Here is a 20,990-nt window from a genome sequence, read left to right as displayed (position 1 = left end):
GCGTACAAGGCAGTGTAAATAAACGAAATTTGTTCATGATTGATGCAGCGCTAAAGACGACGACTAAGACTAAAGGAACACAGAGTGCACAGGACGGGCCCAGGGTGCACTCTGTGTTCCTTTAGTCTGAGTCTTCGTCTCTAGCGCTGCATCAATCATGAATGCATTCCAACTAGCCCAACTTTCCTTTCTAAACGAAATTTGGTTATGTCAAGGAAATCTTCAAAAAGAAAACCACATGAAGCATTGTGCGAAATCCCTGGGCATAAGGAATTGTCTGAAATTGATAGAATATTGACGATTCAAAAAGAATTCGTATTTTATTGCTTTCACGCCTTCACAGCAGAAGACGTTAAATTGAGCGCGATAGTCATCAATGCACATATCAGTTAATAATTGCCTTGACAAATATTGAATCAGGGACTGGTCCCGCTGGCTGAAAGCCGCCGGTATTCAAAGCATGCCTCTTTGCAATCACCTGTAGTTATTACAAGTTTTGAGAAGCAGAGTCGGGATCTGCTGTCAAATCTCATTCTTGCTGCACGTGCAATCATGTTTGCTCAGTCAATATGCCACTTGTTAATTCCGCAATTTTATTGCTGTCCAGTGGATCCTGAAAGGAGAGAGCCGCAATTTTACACTATCGCAACGGTTAAGGCCGCGCTGCCCAAAACTGCTGATAACATGCAATGACTTACTTTACCCCACCCCCACCCTTTCCCCTAAAAACAAAAAAGAAATGGTGTCACTTGACCAATACTTAAGCGCTCCTCAAAAGCTAGTACATTCGTCTGTCCAACACGTTTAGCGGAAGACAAAAACTGTGAATTGAAAAGGCACACTTATCCCCCAGTTTACTTCTCTTCAGCAGACGAGCCAGCAGTACAATAATGGCAGTGGCGCTTTAGTAGCAGAAACACGACACCAGGTGATTATTTATTTATTTATTTCAGAAGTACTGCCAGCCTCTCACATGAGGCCCTAGGCAGGAGTGGGTGACACAAAAAAGGAAACAGCCATGGGAATACAACAGGAGAAGGAATCATATCACTACGTGCTACACCATCTAGGATTGATTAGTGCATCAAATTGAAACATAAACAATTGTAGTGAAGGTTACACAATCGTAGTGATTTACACGTACAGAAAAAAGTAGAAAAAGAACAAAACAACCTAAAAAATGACAACAGCCATCTGTTAATGCGCAACTAAAAACAAAGATCATATAACGGTTAAAAAATCAGCAAGATTTCATTATGCAACGCATTGATATAAAGAAGTGCTAATAAGTGGAACATAAATTGCTGGCTGTTCCGGATGCCTGATGGAATAATAGAGGGCGAAGCGCAAAGAAAGATGAAAGTCAAGTAGGTTGCTCGTGTTTAAGTTTTCCCATGAACGATTGAACAGTTTCGCAGTTTATCAGATCCGCAAAAAGGGCATTCAAACTAGTGACAGTGCGCGGAAAAAATGAGTTTCTAAAGGCTTTTGTTTTACAGGAATACTCCTTCAGTTTTTTTTGGATGCTCGAAACGAGTTGATCGGCGGTGAACCGTTTCTATGTACGCGTCCTTGTTTATGCGCAGCTTCTCGTGGTAAAGTAGAAACATGTACTTCAATCGATCGTGTTGCCGTCTTGCCTGCAATGTATCTAGTTGAGCTTTTTTTAGCAGTTCACTGGGTGACGTAAGAGCACTGTGGCGATTATAAACAAACCGGATTGCTTTTCTTTGAATCATTTCAAGTGTTTAATATTTACTTGGCTGTGAGGGTCCCAAACCACAGACGAGTTCTCGAGGATCGGACGGATAAAAGTTTTATAAGCAAATAATTTCAATTTTGGGGCAGATTTGACCAAAGAACGTCTGAGAAATGCTAATTTCTCTAAAGGTTTCCTTTCAATGTAGGCAACATGCTCATTCCACTTAAAATCTGCACTTATAACGACCTCCAAATGTTTATAAGTGTTAACAAACGATAGTTTTTTTATCATTGATGGCATATGAGTGTTGCAAAGGAAGTCGCTTGCGCGTTACGGTCATAGCTACCGTTTTCTTTTCATTAACCTTCATTTGCCGCACTGCACACCAAGAAGATATTTTCGTTAACGTTGCGTTTAAAAGAACCTGGTCGTCTGTACTACATATTTCCTGATAAAGAATGCAATCATCTGGAAATAACCTAATAGTAACCGGGATATCATGGGCAATGTCGTCTAGAAAAACTAAAAAAAGAAGTGGCACAAGCGCTGAGCCCTGAGGGATTCCCGATTTCACCGGTCGTCAATCGGAGTGGACGTTATCGATACAAACTATTTGGTTTCGACAAGAAAGGTAGGCCTCAATCCATGAAATTTATGTATCGTTTTTCAATATAGTTTAAGTTTCGCGCGAAGTTTTCGATGCGACACGCGATCAAATGCTTTTTTGAAGTCTAAGAAAATTATGTCAATCTGGCCTTGCTTATCTAGAATAGCTGCAATGTCATGAATGGTTTTCAACAGTTCAGTGACGGTTGAGAATCCTTTTTGAAAGCCGTGTTGTCGGTCATTGAAAAACAGAGAGATGCTTGAATATAATATGTTCTAACACCTTCGCGCATGAGCAAGGCAGAGAAATCGGTCTAAGGCGAAGACGAGAGAAGTGTTAGGCGATTTGGCTATAGGGATAATTTTTCCAAATTTTCAGTCATCTGCAAGCAAGCGCTGTGACAGTGAATTGTGAGAAATGATGCACAAAAACTTCGAGCACCATTCAGCATACCTCACAAGGAACGCCATAGGTATGCTATCAATACCAGGCGTCTTTCTGGGATCTATGTTAAGAAGTAGAGACAAGATTCCTTCCTCAAATATTGCAAGGTCACTTATTGCTGGGATATCATAAACCGTTTTTGAACATGGCCTTCTACCATCGTCATCAGTAAACAGTGAACAAAAAAAACGCGTTAAATGATTCTGCGATAGTTTTTTGTTAGTAACTATAGCCCCATTTACACATATACTATGAAAACGCTTCTTTTCCGGGGCAAAATGCTGCCAGAATTTCGCTGGGGGCGACAGCAAGAAGTTTTCTAAAGCGACGTTATTGTACTGATCTTTTGCTTTCTTCATGCTGTCTTTTAATTCTTTGCACACGTTGCTGAGTTTATGCATGGTCGTCGGAGTGGGGTTCTGACAATGCTGTTTTCTTATCTTCTTTGCTTTACGCCCCAAGCGAAGAACTGGCATAGTAATCCATGGGCTCAAATTTTTATTAGTTTCACTTTTTCTGGAACGAAATCGAGAACGTACTACAACACACGGTTTTTGAAGAAACACCAAAGGCTGTTAACAGTACAAGTGCTACATTCAGAAAGTAAAGGGAATCGAGAAAAATGGAAGTCTAATGTGTCCAGTATTTCTACGCCTTTCGCGCGCGAGAAGACAGACACCACGCGTTCTTCCCTCTTGCCTCTTGGAACTTCGTCAAGGTTAACGCTCATGTAAACGAATTTGTGATAGGATATTCCGTCAAGCACATTGGTGTCCGCCACACGACGCAGCACGCTGTTGCTAACGGAAAAAAGATCCAGAGTTGTAGCAGTAGTATTCTGCATGCGGGTTGGTTGTTTAACTAGTTGAGTTAAATCATGAAAAAGGACTATATCGACTAAGCGTTTCGCTGCATTTGAAGACGGTACAGGAAAGTCAGTATGCCATATAACTGAAGGGACGTTGAAATCACCGCCAACTATAATATTACTAGAGCATCCGCGGACCATGCAAAAAAATTCATTAAACTTATCAAAGAATGCTTCGGCTGTGCCTGGGTGGCGGTAAAATGCGCCGACTATGAACTTAAGATCGCCTGAGTCTCCCTCGCCGATTACGCATTCAAGAGCTGGTATATCGGCTAATCTTTCAACTTGTAAGGTTTCCTTAATATGATTGCTACTCTGCCGCCTCGACTGCTCCTATCTTTGCGATAGGTGCGGTAACCCTGGGGCGTGATCTCATCTTCACTAACGTCGGTGTGAAGCCAGGTTTCAGTAATTATCAAAAGATGAGGGTGATACGTTAACACAACACTGTCTAAATCATCGCTTTTTGCTAGAATACTACGGGCGTTAATAATAAAGCATCGGAAAAGTCCCCCGTTCTTGTCGTTTCATTTGTTGCGAGTTAGAAACAAAAATGTTACAATTTACATTTTTCAGTGACCATACTTAGCATTTCACGTGGCTCTTGAATATGTCCGTGCCCAATTGTTTTCCTCAAGGGGCATCATCCACTTGGCAGTTCATAGCTGCATCGAACGTAAGGCAAATCTGCGCCTGCAAGTTTACAGGCTGCCTGATAGGAGATCCTCAAAGCATTCCTGAGGCGGGATGTATGCTGTAAATAGTTTCAACTCAAAGCACTTAATATGACAAGAAACCTTTCATTTCTGCTGTCCACGCACCTTTCAACATTCCGCAACTGACTGTTGCATAGTATGTATACCAAATCATCATTTCTAACCACAATAGCAGGGCACTTGCACGCTAGAAATGAACAAAAACAAAACAAATTTATTGCCGAAAAAAATTAATTCTTATCGCCAGAAAACTAAGAACATCGAAAGACATACTAACCACACTGACCACGTCCACCTTTGGACTCCTGTTTTGCACGCTTGCTGGCATTCATGTTATCTGAAAAAATGTTAAGCCACAGCATATAGCTCATTGCATACTATCTAAGGAAAAATCGAGTATTTAGGGAGTATTCATGCTACACAACATAATCACAATCTGGCTTGCTCGCGGTTACGTTCTTGAAAACGCGGTCTCGTCACTTTCATGTCAAGAATGCTATGTCACGCTGATGACGCGCGCGACCTTCATGACCGGGAAGTGCCGGAAACGCGATGATAACGCGAGGAAAATACGCGAGATGGATGACGATTACAGTTGTGTGGCTGGAATACTCACCAAATGCGCGATTTTTATTGCGTTAGCAATTATACAGACAGTCTCGACGGATTTTTGCCGTCGCTGTTGCCGTCGCCGTCACCGTCATGTCGCTCCTGTATGAAGTACAAATTGATAAGATCCCGCCGCGCATCGTATGTTCTACCGCGGGTAAAAGCGCCGAGAGCGGGGGCAACGAGCGCGCCCGAAGCAGAGATCAAACGAGCCTGCCCGTTTCTGTCGCTCGCAGGGTGCATGCGGTAACATCACCCCGCTCGCGAGGCCTGCCGTCGAAGCAGAGAGGAAGCGCCCGTCCGTTTTTAACGTCCATGAAAAGACGCCAAGTGGGGGGGGGGGGGTGTTGCGCGAACAGCGACTTTGAATTTATGGGCGCGACGCGATCTCTGGCGCACGCGCTAACTCGAGAGCCATCACAGCGGGCGGCTCGTATACCCTTCTGCGTGCTTCGCTCTCAACGCGAATTGACCATGCGGACAGAGCATCTCACCCTGGAGCGCCCGTATTCCCTTACACCAGCGTTTTGTAGTTACGCGAAATCGGATAAAAAACAGTTAGCTACCAGCCAGGGGCGTAGCCAAGGGGGGGTTTGGGGAGGTTCAACCCCCCCCCCCCGAAATTTATCAGTTTTGCTTGCGTATATATACACGCGCACATACAAACGCATGCACGAACATACATATTGTATGGTTGAACCCCCCCCCCCCGAAAAAAATTTCTGGCTACGCCCCTGCTACCAGCCTCACTTCTTATAACACTACAATTTGTTGCTGTCGCATTCGTTGCTTCGCCCTTGCGGTGAAACTGACTTTTTCTTAGAGTGTAACATATCACCCTCAGTTGTCCCGTTTCGACATCGACGCAGTCAGACGTACTAGAAGGACGCAAAGCAAATACTGCCCATACCAAAACATTGCATAAACGCATGACATAATTTACTTTTCTGATACGACCCATCTCTCACAGTAGAGTAAGTATAAGCATAGATTCAGGCAAACGCGCGACATAAACGCATATACACAAGCAAATAAGATATCTAAGAGAGAATATTGCTACCTCTAGGTCGCATTTGCTACTGTCTTCGGCAAACGTAACAACAGATGCAACACGCTCGATCACTGCAGTCTCACACAGGCGAAGGCGGCAGTGCGGCCATACAGCACACTGAACATGTCTCTGTTGCGTTGCCTCGTGGCTGATTTGCGGCGACTCGCGGACATTCACGAGCGTCTTTGCTTACTGCATCACCAGTTAAACACCACTCAAGTACAAAACACGATTAGACTGCGCAGGCCATCAAAACGTGGAGCGTCAAACATGGATAAATTGATGAAACAAAGAGCAGCAAAAGCACAACTTCAACAACCGCACCAACCACCTCGCATTCGAATGCTCTTTCCGGCGTACACCTCAAGCTGTGCAACACCGAGAAGAGATGACGGCGTTCCTGGTTCGATGAAGTTGAAGGGGCGCCTGGCGGTCGCCACGTTTGTGACTCACCGCGGGCTCGCACATCTCTCTATGCGCTCTCAATGGAGCAGCTGTCGCACGCTCTCTAGTGAACTTAGCGACATCTTTTTCTCCTCTATTACAAATTGATACATGTTAAGCTTGTTTGGTGCTATGTTGTGACCTGACGTTAGCTGTATATTACGGCCTGTTTTTTATCGCTGAAAATATTCCAGACAAGACGACAGGGAAATTATGATAAATGTTATTGTGACTCAGAAAATATTTTTCTCACCCCACGGAATGGTACTTCGATCTCATCGTTACTTTCATTTGGTCGGTTGTCGTGCGCTCAGAGATCGTTCTCGTGTCGCCTTTTACCACCTGTATGCTCTGCTCCGCTATTAGCGAAGCTTCACGGGGCAAATCAGTTATGCCCGCGGCTTAAAAGCAAAACAGGCACAAAAACAACTTAAGGAGACGTTTAGCACAAACATTTCACTAACATAAGCAGCTATTTTGTTGTTGTGCTTTTGATTGCACATGACCATGATTAGAGTGTATAACCTCTTTGTGACGCGGAAATCAAGAAAACACGCAGATAAAATTCTTGTAACAGCCACGTAAATTATCAATTATAAGTTACTAGCCGTTTGATGTTGTCGTAAACGCTACCGTGATTAGATTGTACATGCAGACTTGTCACAGGACTGGCAAATCATACATGTGCGCACAAGCACTTCAATGTGACTATCCATGCACGGCACCAATAGGACTCTCTCAGGCGAGCTTTGGTTCGACTAATGCAAGATTCATAAAAAGACGTGTCATAGTCGCTGGCACGAGAATCCTGTCACCCCGGCACAGAATATCATTCAGTTCGCACGTGAAAGGAAGCCAGCAGATCTTTTGACAAAGATTTTTTTGTCAGGCCAAGAAGTAGTCGTGAAGTGCTTAACTTGAGATAGCGGGGTCGTTGGCACTTGCTCCTTGAAGCGCTTGCATAGTACGGAGTTCTTTGAAACATCCAACGGAGTTCTTTGATTGTTTAGATGATGGCGCCTTGGTTATCGTCTCAATGGTTGACATAAGTGGGAATAACCCTCTAGCATTGACAACATGACCTAGAAAAGTCAGCTCTGCGACGTCAAAAAATTACACATAATCTCCCTCTACGGGCAACCATGGTAGGATGCGAAAGCATCGCGGTGGGTGCGCATCGAGTTTCCGTTTCTCTTATGTGACTTATGAGACGGTTGTTGTCGAGGCGCTTGAATTACCGCTTGCCGACGTTGACGTTTACGTTTGGTTTCCCGAGCTTTCTTCTGATCCGCGGCGGTGGCGCTGCCGCTGCAACTAGCGCCGACGTTGACGTGGTTCACTGCGTTTCGCACACCGTTGCACAGAGAGAGAATGACGGAAGCACAGCGAACGCGCGCTTTCGCAGCCTCGCAGCTTCGAGATTCGCTTGCCGGAGTTGTCCTTTACGCTGAGCTTCGCGAGCGTTCTTAGCGCCGTTGCGAAGGAAAGTGCAACGGGAGCGAGCGCGCTTCGCATTATATACGAGCGCACAGCTGTGGCGGAGAGAGAGAGAGAGAAACGGGAGAGGAGAAACGAAGCGGAGGCATCGCTCACGCCACCTCCTCCCCCCTCCTTGCGCTCACGCGAGGAGGGGGCGGGTGGAGAGTTGGCGCATGCGCAGTATGGGTGCGCACGCCGCAGAACGGACACGGCCCCGAGAATAGGTCGCTTTCGCAGCTAAAACACATCTGTGGTTGAGCTTGAGGCCCGCATCAGAGAGCCGTTCGAAACAGCGGGAGAATTCCCCAAATGATCCTCTCAGAAGGTCCATACACAGTTATGTCATCAATGTAGAATAGTAGGCATTTGCATCCTTTTAGGATCATATGCATCATCTTTTGAAATGCTGAGGGCGCTGATGCCAGTCCGAAGCAAACCCTCTTGAAGAGAAAGAGTCTGTCATGACTTCTAAACGTAGTAAGATTACGGCTCTCTGGACTGAGTGCTAACTGGTGGTACGCTCAAGCCAAACCAAGCTTCGAGAATCGCTGTGCGCTAGCTAAGCTGTTCAGGAGTTCTTCCGCTTGTGGCAGAGAAAAACTCTCTCCTGCTACAGCTTTGTTTGGCTCCCATAGGAAACGCACATGCGTGTCGAGCCATCTTTCTTCCTGGCTACTACAATGGGTGACACCCACTCTGACGAGTCGACACGCTCAGTGATGACCTGGTCTTCTAGCTGTTGTACTTCTGCCGAGACGTGTTCGCGAATGACAAGTGGTAGTCGCCTTAGCTTGCTGGCCACTGGTTGAACAGAAGCGCGAACATTACTTTGTGACAGAAACCTTTAATGGTTCCTAGCTCTTCTGAAATTAGGTGCTCGAATTCGGAGCTCAACTCCGTAGGTAGGTTAGGCATTTCTTGTATCATCAGAAAGACTTAAGCGGTGACCCTTTAATCATCATGTCCAGAGCCGCGATACCATCACGTCGAAGTGAATGGTTGTTCCTCCAGGCACAACGTACAGTAAGACGGAAGTGCATCGACCATGAAATGAGGCCGCAGCAATGAAACATCCTGGGATAGGAATTGCTGACTTGGAATAATCGAGGCGCTGAACGGAAGTAGATGTCAGGGGTCACACTTCAGAAGAATTATCGTTGGCAAAGGCCTTCAGCCAGGGTTCGAACCGGCGATCCAGTGTAGGTCAAGAATGACACATAAATTCCTTCAATTTCCAACTCTGCGTAAATTTTCCTCCTTACGGCTCCAGATTTGACACACGCTAGGTGATCGTCTGGGTCAGGTGTATCGTTATCCTCCGCGGCATGCCGAAAATTTTTCTCGAACTTGCGTAGCGATTTGCACACCTTTCTCAAATGGCCAATTTTTCACATTTACGACACCTATGTGCTTTGCCCTTGCACTGAGAGCTATTTGCAAGGTGTTCCGCAGAGCCACAATGGTAACAGTCTTGCTCTTTGAAATACCTAATGGCGCCGTAGTCGGCAGTGACGACGTATATAACAAATAGACTGCTGTTGACACTTCTCGGACGACTGACTGTGGCTGGGGCGGCGCAGCCTCAACCAGCCCAAGTGCTTCCTCTCCTCAGTCAGAACATCAGTGCTTTCGATGGCTCCGAGGACGCTGCTTTTGCGCCTGAATGAATCGGCAACATTCGTCGAACGTCGACACTTCACTCATCGCATTCTGCCTGTACGCTAAAAACTGCCAAGGCCCTGTTGGCTGGAGATGCTAGGGACCGGTGTTGGTCGAGACGCTCCGAAAGCACATCGTGGGGAGAGTTCGAGAAACGTTTCCGTTGAACCTTCGTAACAAAAACTCGAGTGGCGGAACGATGGCGCAGGATGCAAGAGCGCGTTCAGCAGCGAAACTAAAGCATGACCGCCTACTTCCATTCGGAGGTGCGTCTTTGCCGCGAAGTTAACTTTGATTTTAACGATACCCGAGAGCAAGCTCTCACAGGTGTAAGGTCTCGCGAACAGTGCACCATGCTCCTTAGAAGGCCATATGACGAAGACAACGGTCCACTTCACGACATCCTGGAGTTCCACCGCATCCAACGAGAACGGCGAGAACTTTTGCGATCACGCCACCAAATTACTGTGTCGTCATCGGGTTTGGAGCGCAGCCTGCCGGTTTCCATGACAAGAGGAATGACCACCGACGCAAACAAAGGAACAGATAAATGCCTTGGCTTGCCGCCCTTCTACCAACACGGTGAACGCAATTGCTACAACTGTAACGTCTACGGCCACATGGCACGTGACATTCTGGCAACTGATAATACGCTGCGAATCTGCAAATATTTGTTGTCAACACAACTGTACCACTGCACAACTGCAAATCTTTGTTGTCGCGTAACGAGTTTTACGTCGTCGGAGAAGCGCTTCATTGCTCCGAGGCTGGACATGTGTTGCTCAAGGAACTAATTTCGAACGATGACTTCGCTCTCGAAGGTCTTGGTGGACAGTCCTTGTTGGACCGTCCACCAAGAGAGAGAGAGAGAGCGCAAGGCATCGTCTATAAAATCAAATGTTCCGACTGCCAGGACGAATGCATAGGCGAAACAAAAGACTTCAACGAAAGAATTAAACAGCACAAAGACGACGTCAGGACGTTCCCAAGACAACGGAACTCACTTGCAGAGCACTGGGAAGATGCCGACCATAAGATTGCCTTCGAAAAAACCGAAATCCTAATAGAGGCTAACCAACAAAACGGCTGTTACTGGAGTCGTGTTTCATCCAAAACACCGGAAACAACTTGAACAGTTGCGAAGGAGACCTGTCGCCAGTATACATTCACGGACTAACCACAGTAAGAAAACCAATGCAAACACGGTCGCGAGTGGTGAACTAAACCGTCCCCAGCCACCCCCAGCCCGTCAATCCCACGCCGTCGCAGAAACCACAACCCCCTCAACACACCCACACCCAAAGACGCGCCTTCCCTTCTACTCCCCAGCTGGTTCGTGAAAGAAGGTAAAGGTTGCACCTCGACACCTCACTGTTACTCCCCCTCAAGAAGTAATCAAGTTCATTGCAAAACGTCCGGAAATAAACCATTTTTTTTTTGTTGTAGCCGTTTGAAAGTCTTTACTACAACATCAATGTCATGGAGTGGAAGGAGTCTGCCTAACGCATGGAATATTGCCTTGCAGAAACGTAGAATCGCGCCAGGCATCAAAACATGTGAATTGCCCAACGAGTGGGTGTTTTAAAGGCCGAGCCATCACAAAGCGCTCAGACATATTTAATCATCATCATCAGGAAAAACACCAAAAAAGCGAACAGCTCCGTAGGATCGCGTGTTGCCTTAGGGACGCGTAGCGCGCCCTTCGCTGATTCGCAAAAGGGATAATTACGGCGTAGTGCGCACGTAACAACTGTACTTGCAGTAGGCATTCTGTAGGACACTTTGAAACGGCCGATGTTACGGGCACAGTCGTTCGTTTCCTTATGGCACGTTTGAGGCATGCATCGAGAACCAAAGCGAGGCTAGCAATTGAGAAGGCGATGCGCACGAGGCCCGATTAAAGGGACTGTCTACCGCTCGGAAAAATTTCTCTGATTGTGGTGAAAATGAGAAGATCGTTCGTCACATCGGCGGCAGTGAGCATGCTTTTGCCCCATAAAAAAGGAATTATATTTTTAATTTCATGTTGAAAATTGTGAAAGAATGACGGCTAGCGTCACCCAACGGCGATATGGTTCAATCCACTGGTAGGACAAGAAATCCTCGAAAGTAGACTCATTTTGCTAAAAACAAACATGTGTAACTCGAAATTGTATTTTACGCACTTGAGGCACCTTTCGGTTGCGTCAGAGAATAATTTTGCATGCGAGGCACCGGCGACGGCAGATTACCGCGAGGCACTAGCTATGCATTTGTCTAATGCGTCTTCAAATATAAAGCTACAGCATCCATAGAATCATAGAAATATAAAGCTACAGCGTCCAGTTTTAAGCACGTGTTGCTCCTATGGATAATTATTATTCTGTGAAATAACGGAACTAGGAAACATTTTATTAACATTGATCCAACAGAACAGCAGTGCGCGTAGCGCGTTACCCGCCGCAAATGCTCCATTATTCGATTCTTTTATACGTATGAGTAAGAAGATTAGACAAATCTGCGGAATGTTTCTCATGAATTTCCATGCATCATATTCGCTTGCTTATCTTTTTGTTTAGTATTTTCAAGACGTATAAAACGACCACAATGCAACTTCTGACTGGCATTATTTCGTATCTTGAGGCAGTGATATCCTAATTGTGCAGTATTTTAACTTCTTTATAATGCAGGTAACGGTGTACCTGCTTTGTTTTTTATTAAAAACAAGGGTTCATTTTTATTTGAAATGCCGCGCTAAAAGGATGAATGTCACAAACATATACAAGACGACCTCTGACAAAGTGATGGGATAACAGAAACTTTTCAAATAGGCATATCGGGGAATATACCCGTCGTAACTGTATAGTTCCCTGGTTTCAGCCAGAGCTTAATATCTGTGGGAGGTAAAGGTGTAACTACATTGCACAACAAAAAAAAGATAAATTCGCTTTAACTTAATTGAAAATTTGTTGCTACCTAGACGTACACGTGTAAATTTTGACAAACGCAAGTCTTTAGCGGTGCTGTTTCAGACATGTCCCATTTTCTTATCTTGGTGGCAAAAAGCACTGCTGGGCACTGACTGACGGCGGGCCTGCAGATGTGCGGCTTCTTCGAAAGAGGAGGCGGCTCCACGCTGAGAAAGAAAACCGGAGAACAGCGGAAAAAAAGAAAAAAAGAAGTTTCCCCCTCCCCACCGCATGTTTTTTTTTGCTTCTTTTTTTAAATGTGCTTTTCACTCCACGCTCTACACTGTAGAGCAGCGCGGTTCCTTTTAGTTGGCGCCTAGGCTGATCCTCTTCTTTCCCGCACTTTTCCACCTCCTGCGCTTTATTTTTCACAGCACGAGTCTTCAGTGGATTGCCATTGCTATGTGCTCGTTCTAACAATCTTGAAAGAATATTTCTTGATCTTACATTGCGGCCACGCCTTTTGGCGAGTTTTTTTCACATAGCATATATGGTATTTCCGTTTGCCTGACTTATCCGTCAGCGAAAGATAAGAACTTTTACTCATTACATTGCGCAAATTACATAATAAAGGACTAGCTGTTAGAACAAAACACTGCGTCTCTCTATCCACAGATGTTTGGGTGTGCAGCGCTGCTCGGGCAGCACGCAAAAATTTTCATGCTTCATGTTGTCTGTATACAGACGATGCTTCTTTTAGATTATACAGAATAGTTTTTAATGGCCGGTTTAGTTCAGAAATGACATAAATGTATTATGTGCGCTCGGTTTAATGCAAGCGGGTGAAATTACTTGCATGAAAAAGCAAAATAAATAATCGCCTATCTAAATAAAGTTCATTTATGACCTTAAAATTACACTGCCTTACCTACTGCAACTGACTAACTGTAGCCACTGAGTTTGCAATAATTGGAATGAAATCTTACGTTCATCTTTGTTGAAACAGCACTCACGAGACGACGACGAAGTAAAAAAGGCACGATTTAATATTTTGCCATAAGATTACGATTTAATATTTATGCCATCAAATTTGAGGTAGAAGTTCACTGTTGCTTCAGTCACGTTTATTTTTGTAAGAATCCGTTTTAAGCATCGAACAACGACAAAAGCCTAGTTTAACGCCCATTTATATAAATACTGTCGCACACTTGGCGAATGATGGTCTCGAAAAAATCTTTAAAAGTAGATACGCACGCCTGGAGAAACCATGCACGAATGTAATGGCTCGCTATTATTTTTGTTTAGTCAATAATGTATTTGGATTGTTCGCACAAATAATCTCTACCACTTGGTGTAATCAGCTCAAGGACCACAAGTATGTTGTGTGTCACAGGTGATTTTTGTAATGTTTAGAAAATCACACTGTAGGAGTTGTTTACACTTCCTGCAGTGTATTTTATGCTGCCCTAAAATAATACACGCTGTTCGAATCCTCTGTCGTCAACCAAGGCCGGCACGACGTGTTGCCGACTTATCGCCCCGATAAGCGTTTGGCGTGCTCAGCGTTCACTCGGCCACCAACGGTGGTGCGAATCGTGCAGCCGACCAACTGCCGACAAGCGTTTGGCGCGCTCGGCGTTCACTCGGCCACCGACGGTGGCGCGAATCGTGCAGCCGATCTAGTGCCGACGTAGCTGGCAGCGCACCTCCGGCCGACGCTTTTCGGATGCCTGGTGGCCAGTGAAGTCGGCTGCCGACTATTTCCCAGTGATCAGCCAATCGTCGGCAGTCGGCCAGCGTTGCTTGGGAGATGACCAGGCCAGATTATTTGTAGCTTGTTTACGTCTTCTAAAAACTTTAGTACTGTTTTATAATCAAAAAGTGGTTCATTGCTAAGAAAAAATGCCGGATGAAGAGGGATGTGTTCACGGTATGCGAGGTGAAAGTACTTTTTACATTGGGTTTCTATTTCGGGGCACTGGATGAGAATATGAAGGACTGTAAAGGTGTCGCCACACCCGTCACATCTCGGGGGATCATTTCCATTAAGTAGATACGAGTACGTTCCATAGGTATGTTCAATCCTTAACGTGCAAAGAAGTACTTCCTTATACCTTGTTGCTTTCTCGAATATCCAGTTCCCTATCCTTGGCTTGACTGTGTGTAGGTTATTTGACACTTCACTCTTCCAATTCCTTTGGTAACATTTTCGCAACTCTTGACGCAGAAAAGCTTCAGGTCAGTGGGAGGGATAGCTATTTTTGTGTCAGCGTATTCAAAGTTTACTGAGGTGGCGCTTTCGTCTGCAGCTACATTGCCTTTTATGCCTTTGTGGCCAGGTACCCAGCATATTATAACGACTTGGCCGCCCATATATGCTGAGCATAGCAAGCCGTATAATTCATTGCAGATTGGGTTCTTATGTTTTCGTAGGCTCATTAGAGCTCTAACGACGCTCAATGAGTCCGTGAGCACAATTGCTTTCGTAACATTAATTTGCTTTATATACTTAACCGCCGTGAGGATCGCATATGCTTCCGCTGTAACTATACTTGTATGTGGATTCAGTGCACCAGACATGGAAAACGATGATCCAAGTGCTGCGTAAGCAACACCAGCATGTGATTTAGAAGCGTCTGTGTAAAATTCTGCGCATGAATACTTGTCCTGGAGCTCTAGGAAGTGTGAACGTATGTGAGTCTCAGGTGCTCGTTTTGATATTTCTATAAAAGAAATGTCGCACTGGATAGTCTGCCATTCTCACGGCGGTGGAAGCCGAGTGGGGGCCATTAGGACATTGTCTAGAAGAGAGACACCCGTTTCCTCTGCCACTGCTTTCAAACGGAGAGACAGTGGACGTCTAGTAGCTGGTTTGTTGCAGAACAGCCTGGCCGTGGATACGTCCTCAATAACTAAGTTACATGGATGATGTACATCTGATTTTACTTTGAAGGCATATGAAAGGCTTAAGTATGTTCTTTGTAAATGTAGAGACCATTCATTAGATTCGACGTACAGGCTTTGTACCGGACTAGTCCTGAAGGCGCCTGTAGCGAGTCGGATACCCATGTGATGAACAGGGTCTAATATTTTCAGTATACTAGGCGTAGCAGAGTTATAGACTGTAGCTCCGTAGTCAAGGCGCGACCGTACGAGACATTTGTATAAGCTCAAAAGGCACCTTCTGTCACTTCCCCAAGACGTGCGGGACAAGAGCTTCCGCAGATTCATCGTCTTAAGGCACTTTCCTCTTAAATATTTCAAGTGTGAAATAAAAGTCAATTTCGAGTCTAAAATGAGCCCCAAGAATTTATGTTCACGGCTCACAGATAGCCTTTCACCATGTAGATTGATTTCAGGGCTTTGTAGCATGCCTCTTTTGTTTCTGAAGAGGACGCACGTACTTTTTTGAGGATTTAGTTTGAAACCGTTCTCATCTGCCCACTTAGACAGTTTGTTTAAGCCAAGCTGTATTTGTCGCTCGCAGGTAGTGAGATTACATGACTTGTAACCTATTTGGATGTCATCCACATATACATAATAAAACATCGTGCTTGGCATTACACTATGGAGCGAGTTCATATTTATAAATAAATAAATAAATAATAAAACATCGTGCTTGGCATTACACTATGGAGCGAGTTCATTTTCACAATAGAGTGCAGCTGCGTACACTACTCTGTGGTACACCCGCTTCTTGCGTAAATGGACGAGACAGGACATTACTGACTCTAACACGGAACGTGTGGTGAGACAAATAACTACTAATCACGTTTAGCATGTTGCCTTGGATTCCCATTTCTGCCAGATCACGGAGAATTCCAAAACGCCAGGTTGTGTCATATGCTTTCTCCATATCTAAAAACACCGATAAGAAGAACTGGCTGTGCACGAAGGCATCGCGAATAGTAGTCTCAATGCGAACAAGGTGATCTGTTGTGGATCTACCTTCCCTGAAGCCACATTGTAATGGGTCTAATAGATTGTTTATTTCAAGAAAATAGAGCAGGCGCCGATTAATCATTTTCTCAAAGAGTTTGCATAGGCAACTTGTCAAAGCTATAGGCCTGTAACTACTGGCGGAGGACGGGTCCTTGCCATCTTTTAGAATAGGAATTATTATTGCTTCTTTCCAGGCAGTCGGAATGTAGCCGGCAGAGAACATAGAGTTAAAAAGCGACAGTATTGTTTTGTGGGTTTCAGGGTGTAAGTGGCAGATCATCTCGTAGACTATTCGGTCCTTTCCAGGGGCTGATTTATTACAGCACTTTAGTGCAATCTGTAGCTCCGCCATGTTGAATGGGCGGTTATAAGGTTCATTTTTATCTCCCTTCCGGTGGAGAGGCAACCGCTCCACTTTTCGCTGGTACCTCAAGAATGTGTCCGAGTAATGAGATGAACGAGAAATGTGTTCAAAATGTGCCCCTAACAAATCAGCCTGATCTTCTTGAGTGTCGCCCTGCGTATCTACTAGTGGTAGATGATAGGTTTCTCGACCTTTATCTTGTTTACCCTGTTCCAGGCCTTTCTTTCGTCGGTATACGAATTTATGCTGGAGACATATCTTTGCCAGCCTTCTCTTTTGGCACGCTGGCGCGTTCTCCTACCTTCTGATTTTATGTTCTTGAAGCTGATTAAGTTTTCGGCTGTTGCAGAGTCGTGAAAAACATTCCAAGCCTTGTTTTGTTTTCTGCGAGCATCCTTACATTCATCATTCCACCAGGGAGTGCGTCGTTTTAAAGGTGATCCGTTGGTTTCGCGGATACAGATTGAGGCCATATCAACGATAAACGTCGTCAAATGTACAACTGCATCATCAATGGGAAGTTCCGAGATGGCATCCCAGGTCATGTGAGTGAGTTCTTTATATCGCTTCCAGTCGGCTGACTCCGACTTTCCAATGGGGAACGCGTGGAGAGCACTGGTCGTCTTTTGTTAACGTTATGATAATGGGAAAATGGTCACTGCCATATGTGCTTTTAATCACGTTCCACTGTAGATATGAAACGAGTGTACTTGATGCAATGGTTAAATCGATAGATGAGGATGTATTGTTTGCCATACTAAAGAAAGTAGGCTCCTTCCTATTCAGTAAACATGCACCTGTAGAAAAGAGGAAGCTTTCTACTAGACGCCCTCTGGCATCACAACGGCTATCTCCCCACAGCGTGTTGTGAGCATTCAAATCTCCTACGACCACATAAGGTTCGGGTAGTTCACACATTAAACTTTCAAATTCTGTTTTTAACAGAGTATAGTTCGGGGGGATGTATATCAATGCAATAGTGATCAACTTGTTAAAAAGTACTGCGCGGACCGCCACGGCCTCTAGGGACGTTTTTAGTTGCAGATGCCGGCAAGCGACTCGCTTATCTACGATTATTGCCACACCGCCCGACGAAGTCAGGGCGTTATCGCGGTCTTTGCGGTAAATGGCATAGTGCCGGAGAAAGTTCTTGTGAGAAGAATTAAGGTGCGTTTCTTGGACGGACAGCACCCTTGGACTGAACTTATAGAGGAGCTCCTTAATGTCATCTAGGTTGTGGAGCAAGCCTCAAACATTCCACTGAAGTATTTGGGTATCCATTTTGACGTGTTTTATGCTGGGCGTCTAAGGAAGGTGGATTAACAAGACCTTTCGCTCACGACACCTTTTCAGGCCCCGTGATGCGGAGTTTTTCTTTCTTACTGCGCTCGAGTGAGCTTCGACGTTCCTTGGGCGTCTGAGACGCCGCAGCAGAGCTAGAGGTATCCATCACTTCTGAGGTGGTGGATAGCGCCCGCTCAGCGGGCACATTTCCGAGTTTTTCGGGCCCTACTGCCGAAGCAGTGGCCCTGGGTCCGGCAGACGTGGGAGCCTGCTGGCCTTCATTGGCAAGGGGCGGAACAGCACTTGCTGCTCCAACCGGGGGCGCGGATGGCTTGACTGCAGTCACACTATGTGTGGCCGTTGCAGCCGCCGAAAGATGTGGAGCTGCGGAAGGAGAGGACTGGTTGTGCAGGGAAAAACTGTAGGAAGGAGAGGACTGGTTGTGCAGGGAAAAACGCTTACGTGCCTCTTGGAAAGATAGGTTGAATTTAACTTTGAGTTCTATGATTTGTTTCTCTTTTTTCCACGAGGGACATGATCTCGAGTAGGCGGGATGGTCTCCTTCACACTTGGCACAGCGGGTTGTTGAAGTGCAAGTGTCAGATGAGTGGTCGTTGGACGCACACTTTGCGCAAGTGGCACGCCCTCTGCAGCCCTGTGACCCATGTCCAAATCGTTGGCACTTGAAACATCGGCGGGGATTAGGTATGTACAGTCGGACCCGAAGTTTGCAGTAGCCAGTTTCGATTGACTCGGGTAAATCACTGGTTCCAAAAGTAATAACTATGTGTTTGGTAGGGATTTGCTTATCGTCTCGCCTTATCATTATTCTTTGAACCTTGACAACGTTGTGCTCTTGCCATCCTTCCAGTAATTCCCTTTCCCTGAGTTCAAGGAGATCATCTTCTGAAATGACGCCACGTCCTGTGTTCATTGACCTGTGTGGGCCAACTGAAAGAGGAATATCGCCAAAAGCCACAAGTTTCGATAGTCTGTCGTATTGGGGCTTGTCGCGAAGCTCGAGAAGGAGATCGCCGCTTCCCATCTTCGTTATTTTATAGCCTGGACCGATCGCTTCCGTGAGAGACTTTGACACGAGGAATGGTGAAATAGTTCGGACGGTTTTCGTTTCGTGCTGACTGTGTATCACATGGTATTTGGGGAAAGACTGCTTAGGCTGGGCAAAAGTGAACGGTTCATCGGTGCGCCACCTTTTGAGGCGGCGATCAGGAAGTGCGGGAAAAGTGTTTGCCATATAAACATTCGGATTTTAGCGGCGATAGTGGCCACCCACCATCGAGCCCAACAAGGGGACGCTGCAAGGTAGAACACTTGAAGTCGCCAGCCATGCATCGCCGCTATAACCAAATATAACTACCCAAGGTTTGGCAACTACACAAGGTTAACCCTCGCCGCCATGAAGAACGGAAGTAGATGGAAGAGAGGAGAGGACAGGAAAGATTAAAAGTGAGAAAGAAATACGAAGATGAGGGGAGAGAGAGACGGGAAAAGGCGACTGCCGGTTTCCGCTGGGTGGGTCAGCCCAGGGGTGCCGTCTACGTGAAGCCGGGGCCAAAGGGGTGTGTTGCGTCTGCCGGGGGCCTTAAAGGTCCAATCACCCGGCGTCGGCTCAACCCCCAGGATCCCCTTTTCCCCGGACACGGCAAAGCCACGCACGGCTAGGCGTGGGAGGGGGTCGAAAGCCCCCCGTTAGCTCGGGTCCGTGGTGTCGCTACACACCAAACGCCTGCTTGCGCAGACGCCCCTGCGGGGTGCCACTATTAACTAGTGTTAAGGATCAGGCAAGTTGGCTTATCTTCCTCCAACTGGTACAACACAACAAGCAAAAGAAAGAAAGGGCCAAGCTGGCCAAAAGGAGGAATAGAGCGCCAACTTCTGACAGACTTTTAGCAGATTGGATCAAATATAACACACGTAAGCATCAAGCAATATCATCCAAACATTATGCAGTCTTTTCTTCTCTTTTCGTTTTATGGTATTAATTCTTTTGACATGTACCTATATATTTCATGCAATCTCTGAAAAAAGCTGGTTGGAAGTCGGTGCTCCCATCCCTCTTTCAGATGTTTCTTCATTTTCATTGTTGTGCTGTACCAGTTAAGAAAGTCTGTCACTGCATGTACTCAAAGGTTGCAAAGCAATTGGTAGCAACAGAGCAGAAATTGGCTTCATGGACTTAACTGTATCTAGTCATACAATAAAAGTACAGATTGCACTCTTGGAGTGGTTGTATACACATGGCCCCCAGTATTATTCTGCAAGGCACTGTTTAGTCCGTGCAATATCTGGATAGCTTTCACACGCTAGTTGCACAAGCCTGTTATGAACGGTCCAAAATACCAACACATGCTCTATGGAAAATTAGATTGCTAATAAACGATTGTACTTTCATCATTACAAGGTATCTCAGTTGACAGGTGATGCGAGGCAATGAAATTAATGTACTGTTTTGAGACACTATTGTGAGAAATGGCACAACGTAATTCAGTCAATAGAGGGACCGTTTACTCCTCTCGTTTCATGAAGCAACAATTGGATTATCGAAAGGGCATCAGTTGCCATATGATTACACTTCACAACAACGTCCAACGAAGTTATAATAAAAAAGCCAAGCACACCAGTGAGAAATACACAAGAAGCTTACCGACACAGCTGAAAGTAAATCAGCGATTCGTATGCAATGCGCGATGAGCCCACAAACATGCATGCTACTCTTCATTTGCAAATAATTGCGCAAACATCTTCATCGACACCACGGATAGATCGCACGTGGAGTTTCCGGATGCGATCGCTACGGGGTGCCTCCAAGATATCGTGGTCTTGGCACGCAAAACCTCACAATGAAGTTCTCGTTTTGGCCTAGAACACTGTCGTAAGCACGCACGTTGCGCGGCAACCCGCGAACCACTTGG

Source organism: Rhipicephalus sanguineus, chromosome 3, assembly GCF_013339695.2.
Source record: "Rhipicephalus sanguineus isolate Rsan-2018 chromosome 3, BIME_Rsan_1.4, whole genome shotgun sequence".
NCBI classification, from domain to species: Eukaryota; Metazoa; Arthropoda; class Arachnida; order Ixodida; family Ixodidae; genus Rhipicephalus; species Rhipicephalus sanguineus.
Note: the sequence above shows the minus strand (reverse complement) of the source record.